This window comes from Pongo abelii, chromosome 4 (assembly GCF_028885655.2).
Source record: "Pongo abelii isolate AG06213 chromosome 4, NHGRI_mPonAbe1-v2.0_pri, whole genome shotgun sequence".
NCBI classification, from domain to species: Eukaryota; Metazoa; Chordata; class Mammalia; order Primates; family Hominidae; genus Pongo; species Pongo abelii.
Window position 1 is genome coordinate 184,323,362 of NC_071989.2, and position 8,057 is coordinate 184,331,418.

Consider the following 8,057-nt stretch of genomic DNA (forward strand, 5'->3'; position numbering starts at 1 on the left):
TCTTGTTCAGATAGATAGCCTTCCATCCCCTTTCTCCACTATCACCCCAGTCTAGTTCAGACATCCCCCACCCCACCTCCATCACAGCACCCGTCACACCCCCACCCCACTTCCATCACAGCACCCATCACCCCCCCACCCCACCTCCATCACAGCACCCGTCACACCCCCACCCCACTTCCATCACAGCACCCATCACCCCCCCACCCCACCTCCATCACAGCACCCATCACCCCCTTACCCCACCTCCATCACGGCACCCATCACACCCCCACCCCACCTCCATCACGGCACCCATCACCCCCCCCACCCCACCTCCATCACGGCACCCATCACTCCCCCACCCCACCTCCATCACAGCACCCATCACCCCCCCACCCCACCTCCATCACAGCACCCATCACCTCCCCACCCCACCTCCATCACAGCACCCATCACCTCCCCGCCCCACCTCCATCACAGCACCCATCACCCCCCCGCCCCACCTCCATCACAGCACCCATCACCTCCCCACCCCACCTCCATCACAGCACCCATCACCTCCCCGCCCCACCTCCATCACAGCACCCATCACCCCCCAACCCCACCTCCATCACAGCACCCATCACCTCCCCGCCCCACCTCCATCACAGCAGCCATCACCTCCCCGCCCCACCTCCATCACAGCAGCCATCACCTCCCCGCCCCACCTCCATCACAGCACCCATCACCTCCCCGCCCCACCTCCATCACAGCACCCATCACCCCCCCACCCCACCTCCATCACAGCACCCATCACATTGGAAAGTACTTGCTGATTTCCCTGTCTGTATTGCCACGTTGGAGAAAGGGCTCCTTGTGATCAGAACAAGCTTACTCACCTGGCTATTATAATTCCGGGGCCTAACATTTGTATATGTTAACCTATAAATACATATATAATCTGGTTTGTACATGAGAATATATATTATATTTATATAGCAGTTTTAGAGAACATAAATTTTGATAAAATAATTTTGCAAAATTGTTCTAGTCTTAATTTTACAGCTTCAGCATTGTAACTCATTGCACAAAGAACCATAATTTTTTTGTTCTTGTTGAAGAAACTGAAATAGAGAGAGGGAATGCCATTCCATTCCATTTCCTCATTAGTCACAACTAATAAATGGACAGAAACCCAGTTTAACCGAGGTGACAGGATTTATTGGTTCTGGTATTTGGAAGTGCAGGCAGTATCTTAGCCTCAGGAATGGCTGGATCATGGTGGCTCTCTCCACTTCTCAGCTCTGTTTTCCTCTAGGCTGACTTTATTTAGATTCAGGTTTATGTCACTGGTGCTTCAGGAAGCTCCAATGTACAAAAGAGAAGTTTTCCAACAACTGCAACAAAAGTCCAAGAACTGAGTCCCCATGGTCTGTCTTGGGTCATGTCTCCATCCATGAACCTCTGTCACTATAGACAGAGGCTCACCAGACAGGCTTGGGCTCAGCCCTGGAGTTTGAGACAGTATCGGAGCCACCCAAACACCCTGGATAAGCGCCAGAGAGTTACAGCTCTCCAAAAGCACACACCGTGCTGTCACCAGGGCAGGGAATGGTCGCTGGGCGGCAAAACAACATGTGATCAAAGCAAAGTGGTGATAGAGCCAAGAGTGGAATTGATGGCTTTCTGCGAGACAGAACTTTCAAAGCACTTGAGGTGGTGGAGAGAGAGCCCAGGTTTCCAGCCTGAGCTTGGTCAGGAGCAGTGAGAATTGAAGGAAGGGAGGGAGTCGGAAGATAACCAGGAGGGACCTGGGGGGGACAGAGCAATGGTCAGGCTATGACCAGTAGGGAGATAGGACAGAGGGGAAGGCAAGCAAGATGGCCAGTTGCCATCCAGATAGGATAGGTGGCACGAAGACCAGCCTTTGAGTGTGACTCTCATGCATGAGGCACTACCCTAAAAGCCAATTCTTTTCCTTCTTACTTCATTAAAATCCTGGAATACCATCCCCTAGATTAAGGAACCTTCCTTATTCTTTTTGTTCATCCTAAAAGAGCCTGGTCTATAGAATCTGTCTCCTAACAGTCAACTAGTATTATTTCATTACTATGATTAACCTCCTAATTGAGTAAAAAGAACAGAGAATTTGCAATCTATCAGATCTTGTCAAATCCCTGCCCCACCACTTGGCAGTCGTGTGAACTTGAGCAGGTCACTTCCCTCTCTGAGCTTCAGAATTTTTGTAATGCATGTCAGCCGCTGGCCAAGAACCTGAATACAGCAAGCACTCAACTCCTGTTAGCAACTGCGACTGTAATTTTTGGTGCTGTAAAGTTTTATAGGTCTAAGGAAGCCCAGTAACAAGTTCTTCATAGCAAAGTCTTAATTAAATCCAGCCGGACAGGCCCCAGATGAGTCTGCAACATGTGGAATTTTTCATTGTGAAGCAAACACTCCCCCTTTCTGAGGATCAGCGTTAAACCAGGGATTTTTTTTTCCTCATCACCATTAGACTCTGCTCAAGATTCCCAAAGGAGAGCAGTACTTAAAGAATTCATTTTTAATCATCTGAGCCTCACAAGAAAAAGTTCTGTCTTATTCAAATATGGCATAACAGAAATGAGGGCAGGAGCAGAGGGAAAGGTAGTGTTGCTGGATTTAAACTTGAATGTGGACTCTGCTTTTAGAAGAAAACTCCATAGCTTTCTGGTTCTTACACTGTACAGATGCACCTTCTACCAAATGAGCTTGCACTGCATTCATTACTCATCCACTCAGCTATTCCTCTTTCTTTTTTTTATTATTATACTTTAAGTTCTAGGGTACATGTGCACAACGTGCAGGTTTGTTACACACGTATGCATGTGCCATGTTGGTGTGCTGCACCCATTAACTCGTCATTTAACATTAGGTATTTCTCCTAATGCTATCCCTCCCCCCTCCCCCCACCCCATGACATGCCCCGGTGTGTGATATTCCCCACCCTGTGTCCGTGTGTTCTCATTGTTCAATTCCCACCTGTGAGTGAGAACATGCAGTGTTGGGTTTTCTGTACTTGCGATAGTTTGCTCAGAATGATGGTTTCCAGCTTCATCCATGTCCCTACAAAGGACGTGAACTCATCCTTTTTTATGGCTGCATAGTATTCCATGGTGTATATGTGCCACATTTTCTTAATCCAGTCTATCATTGATGGACATTTGGGTTGGTTCCAAGTCTTTGCTATTGTGATAGTGCCGCAATAAACATACATGTGCATGTGTCTTTATAGTAGCATGATTCATAATCCTTTGGGTATATACCTAGTGTTGGGTATATACCTAGTAATGGGATGGCTGGGTCAAATGGTATTTCTAGTTCTAGATACTTGAGGAGCTATTCCTCTTTCAACACTTACTGACTTCTATTCACCAGGCTCTGGGCAGAGCTCCAGAGAGAGTTCAGTAAGACCTGTCTTTTTTTTTTTTTTTAATAGAGATAGGGTCTCACTATGTTGCCCAGGCTGGTCTCAAACTCTTAGGCTCAAGCAATTCTCCTACCTTGGCCTCCCAAAGTATGGGGATTATAGATGTGAGCCACCACACCTGGCCTAAGACCCATCCTTTGCCCTAAGTAGCTCATAATTTACAGCCAGGGTTCACAAACTCTTTCAATGAAAGGCTATGTGGTAAATATTTTCGGCTTTACAGGTAATAACATTTCTGTTGCCACTATTTGAGCCGGTCCTTGAATAGTTGGGGATATATTTTTGGAGCCTTTGAGACCTATTGGAGGAAATGAGCAATGTAGGATGCCTCCTAGATGTCTGTCCCAAGCAACTGGATGGTGCCTGCTGAGGCTGCCCCAAGGTAGAAGCTCATCTGCGTCAGTGCTTCTCAGACTTTTAAAGAAATTGTCAACCCACAACTAGGAGCCTTTTCAGACATTATTTTCTTAATTGTGCACCCATACAATTGTAATACCACAGACGTGATATATCTTTTTATGCACCAATGCCTATCTGTGCTTTATGCATAAAGAACGTGAGAGGGGCTTTTGCCCTCCCCTGCCCAAGAACCAATATTTGCTCCCTTGGGAATGCTATCACCCCACTGAGAATGCATGATCTAGCTCTAGGAGAGGTGGTTCCCTCCACCTATTTCAAGCCTCTTGTCTGAGCACTGCCTCTTCCTCAGTCATGACAGGTGGATTCACTGGGTTTTTGGGGAAACCCTAAACCTCCAGAGAAAGACCATCTTAGAACACAGCATGCAACACCAGCCTTCCTCTTCTTTGGGGGATTTTGCACGTCCCAAGGCTTCTGGGATGACTTTGCCCCAAATGTTCACATGGTCTGAGACTCACAGTCACAGGTGATAAAGGGACATTCACACCCTTTATCACCCCAACTCCTCTTAGGAAGGGGAAGATCATTGTGTGGGGAAAATACCTTAAGAAGAGCTTTGGGTAGAAAGTGAGACCCTTGGTGTGCGTGTTCCTGGAGAGGGGTGGAAAAGAGGGGCTGGGGCGGAGCCAGCAGGACGGGAGCCCACACAGGACACACTGAGACTTCCTGTCAACCTGCAAATCTTCAAGAAATTCAACACACACACCCAAAGTATTCCACTGGCATGTATTTCTGGTGGGAAAAAAAAGTGAGGGGGCTGAGATTTGCATGGGGGAGGGGAGCAAAGGAAGGTGAATACACAAAGGAGCAGCAGGTGGACCCCAGGCAGGTGAGTCTAGGAACAGAGAAACTTGGGAGACATTGTGCATCCCGGGCAACACTACAGGGAGAAGGAGACAATCCCACCCAAGTCTCACAGTCCATGGAGGCCCAGGAAGATGGCCGAGGTTTGGCTTCTGTATCTGCTCCCATGAGAATGCAAGCCATGGAAGACCCGTCAAAAAGTTAAACAACCAGGAGGTATTCACTCAAGAATGCAAGGCCCAGAGGTGAAGCGTCTCAGGATTGGTTCATTCACCAGCTGAATGTCCTTATCCTCTAAGGCTCCAGTGCCTTCCGTCTTCCCCCACCCCCACCATCCTCAGCACATGGGCTGTGTCTCCCCCCATGGTTCCCACTGGCTGCCACATTTACAGCCACATCCAGAGGTGGAAAAGTGGTGAATCGCTATTCTAAAACAAGTGGTGAATCACTATTCTATAAAACTCTTTAAGAGTGAGGAAAACTTCCCCAGAATCCCACCCCAACCTCTCAGCCCCCAGCACACTGCTCAGCAGTAAGCGGTCTATCACAGGTCCTTGGCCACAGCAACCCGAGGCCAAAAGAATGAAATTAAGATGATTGGCTAAACCAGCGACTCCCAAAAATGTGGCCCCTGCATCAGTAACATCAGCACCACTTGGGAATTATTAGAAATGCAAATTATTGAGCTTCATCTTAACCAATAAAATCAGAAACTGAGGGCAGGGCCCTGCAGTCTATGGTTTAATGGGCCGTCCAGGTGATCCTGATGCAACCAGAAGTTTAGAACCAGCCAAGTAGCTTAGATTAATAAACATGCATTTCTGGTGCTATAGTTTGGATGCATGTCCCTCCAAATCTTATGTTGGAATTTTATCCCCAGTTTTGGAGGTGGGATCTTGTGGAAGATGTTTGGCTCATAGGGATGGAGCCGTCATGAATGTCTTGGTCTCATCCTCATGGTTATGAGTGAATTCTCAATTCTCACTCTATTAGTTCCCCCCAACAGCTGATTGTTTAGAGACCTGACACCTTCCCACTCTCTTTTGTTTCCTCTCTCACCATGTGATTGCTGCACACCTTGGCTCTCCTTCACCTTCCAACATGAGTGAAAGCTTCCTGAAGCCCTCACCAGAAGCAGATGCTGGAGCCATGCTTCTTGTACAGCCTGCAGAACTGTGAGTCAAATAAACCTCTTTTCTTTATAAATTACCCAGCCTCTTAGGTATTACTTTATAACAACACAAATGAACTAAGACATCTGAGCTGGAGAGGATGGCAGCATAGGAAGCACCTGCTGGTTGCCTGTCCTGAAGGTGGCTACCTATGCATGAGAGAGGTGAAAAGGAGAGAGCTGGCAGTATGGAGAGGGGCCCAAGTGAAGCCCACACTCTCACTGCTTGGCTGGACAAGAATGAGTGTGTTCTTGGGTCAAGTGGACTCATGAGAATGCCTGGGCTGAAACCATCTTGAGAGGACCCATACTCAAAGGAAAGACATTGGCCTCATGTCCAAAGATTAGCAACTAAATGTATATTGACATGGTATTAAATAAAATGAAATGTTTAAGATACATCTGTAGGGCTGGGAGTGCTGGCTCATGCCTATAATCCCAGCACTTTGGGAGGCCGAGGCGGACAGATTACCTGAGCTCAGGAGTTCAAGACCAGCTTGGCCAACATTGTAAAACTCCGTCTCTACTAAAAATACAAAAAAATTAGCTGGGCGTGGTAGTGCACACCTGTAGTCCCAGCTATTCAGGGGGTTGAGGCAGGAGAATCGCTTGAACCCGGGAAGCAGAGGTTACAGTGAGCCAAGATCGCACCACTGCACTCTGGTCTGGGTGATAGAGTGAGACTCCATCTCAAAAAATTTTTTTAAAAGGTACTTTTTTTTTTTTTTTTTTTTTTGTTTGTTTCCTTAATTTTATTTTTGGTTTGGTCATTTCTAGGATGTAGAAATAAGACAATCGATTTTTGTATACTGATCTTGTATCTTGCAACTTTGCTAAACGTCTTCATTCATTCTAACAGAATTTTTTTTTTTTTTTTGAGACAGTCTTGCTCTGTTGCCCAGGCTGGAGTGCAGTGGCTCAAGCTCAGCTCACTGCAGCCTCTGACCCCTGGTTCCTGTGATCCTCCTGCCTCAGCCTCCTGGGTAGCTGAGATTACAGCTGACCTCCTGACCTCAGGAGATCCACCCAACTCGGCCTCCCAAAGTGCTAGGATTACAGGTGTGAGCCACTCTGCCAGCCCATTCGAACAGATTTTTGATCAATCTATTCCTTAGGACTTTTTATATACAAGACTGTGATCTGCAAATAGAGACAATTTTATTTATTCCTTTCCAATCTGAATGCTTTTTATTTAATTATCTTGCTTAACCTCTGTGGCTAGAACCTCTAGCACAATGTTAGATAGAAGTGATAAGAGCAGCCAGGCACGGTGGCTCACGCTTGTAATCCCAGCACTTTGGGAGGCCGAGGTGGGTGGATCACCTGAGGTCAGGAGTTCGAGACCAGCCTGGCCAACATGGTGAAACCCCGTCTCTGCTAAAAATACGAAAAATTAGCTGGGTGTGCTGGCGGGCACCTGTGATCCCAGCTACTAGGGAGCGTGAGGCAGGAGAATCACTTGAACCTGGGAGGCAGAGGTTGCAGTGAGCTGAGATCAAGCCACTGCATTCCATCCTGGACAATAAGAACAAAACTCCGTCTCAAAAAAAAAAAAAAAAGGAAGCAGTAAGAGCAGACATCCTTGTCTTGTTCCTGATGTAGGGGAAAGATTTCAGTCTTTCACCAGTAAGCATTATGCTAGTTGTGAGTTCTTTTGTAGATGCTCTTTACAGGTTGAGAAATTTTCCTTCTATTCTTAGTTTGTCAGGTGTTTTTTTTTTGTTTGTTTGTTTTTTTGTTTTTTTTTTTTTTCAGTATTTATTGATCATTGTTGGGTGTTTCTCGGAGAGGGGGATATGGGAGGGTCATAGGATAATAGTGGAGAGAAGGTCAGGAGATAAACACATGAACAAAGGTCTCTGGTTTTCCTAGGCAGAGGACCCTGCGGCCTTCTGCAGTGTTTGTGTCCCTGGGTACTTGAGATTAGGGAGTGGTGATGACTCTTAAAGAGCATGCTGCCTTCAAGCATCTGTTTAACAAAGCACATCTTGCACCGCCCTTAATCCATTTAACCCTGAGTTGACACAGCACATGTTTCAGAGAGCACGGGGCTGGGGGAAAGGCCATAGATCAACAGCATCCCAAGGCAGAAGAATTTCTCCTAGTCAGAACAAAATGGAGTCTCGTATGCCCACCTCTTTCTACACAGACACAGCAACAATCTGATCTCTCCTTCCTTTCCCCACACTTCCCCCTCTTCTTTTCAACAAAACCGTCATCGTCCTCATGGCC

The 8,057-nt window shown here is 46.9% G+C and overlaps 1 pseudogene; it reads right to left on the reverse strand.

Annotated features, from left to right (window-relative positions):
- Nucleotides 1-4,135: 4,135 nt before the first annotated feature.
- Nucleotides 4,136-4,837, reverse strand: LOC100936029 (uncharacterized; annotated as a pseudogene).
- Between the last annotated feature and the right edge of the window lie 3,220 nt (nt 4,838-8,057).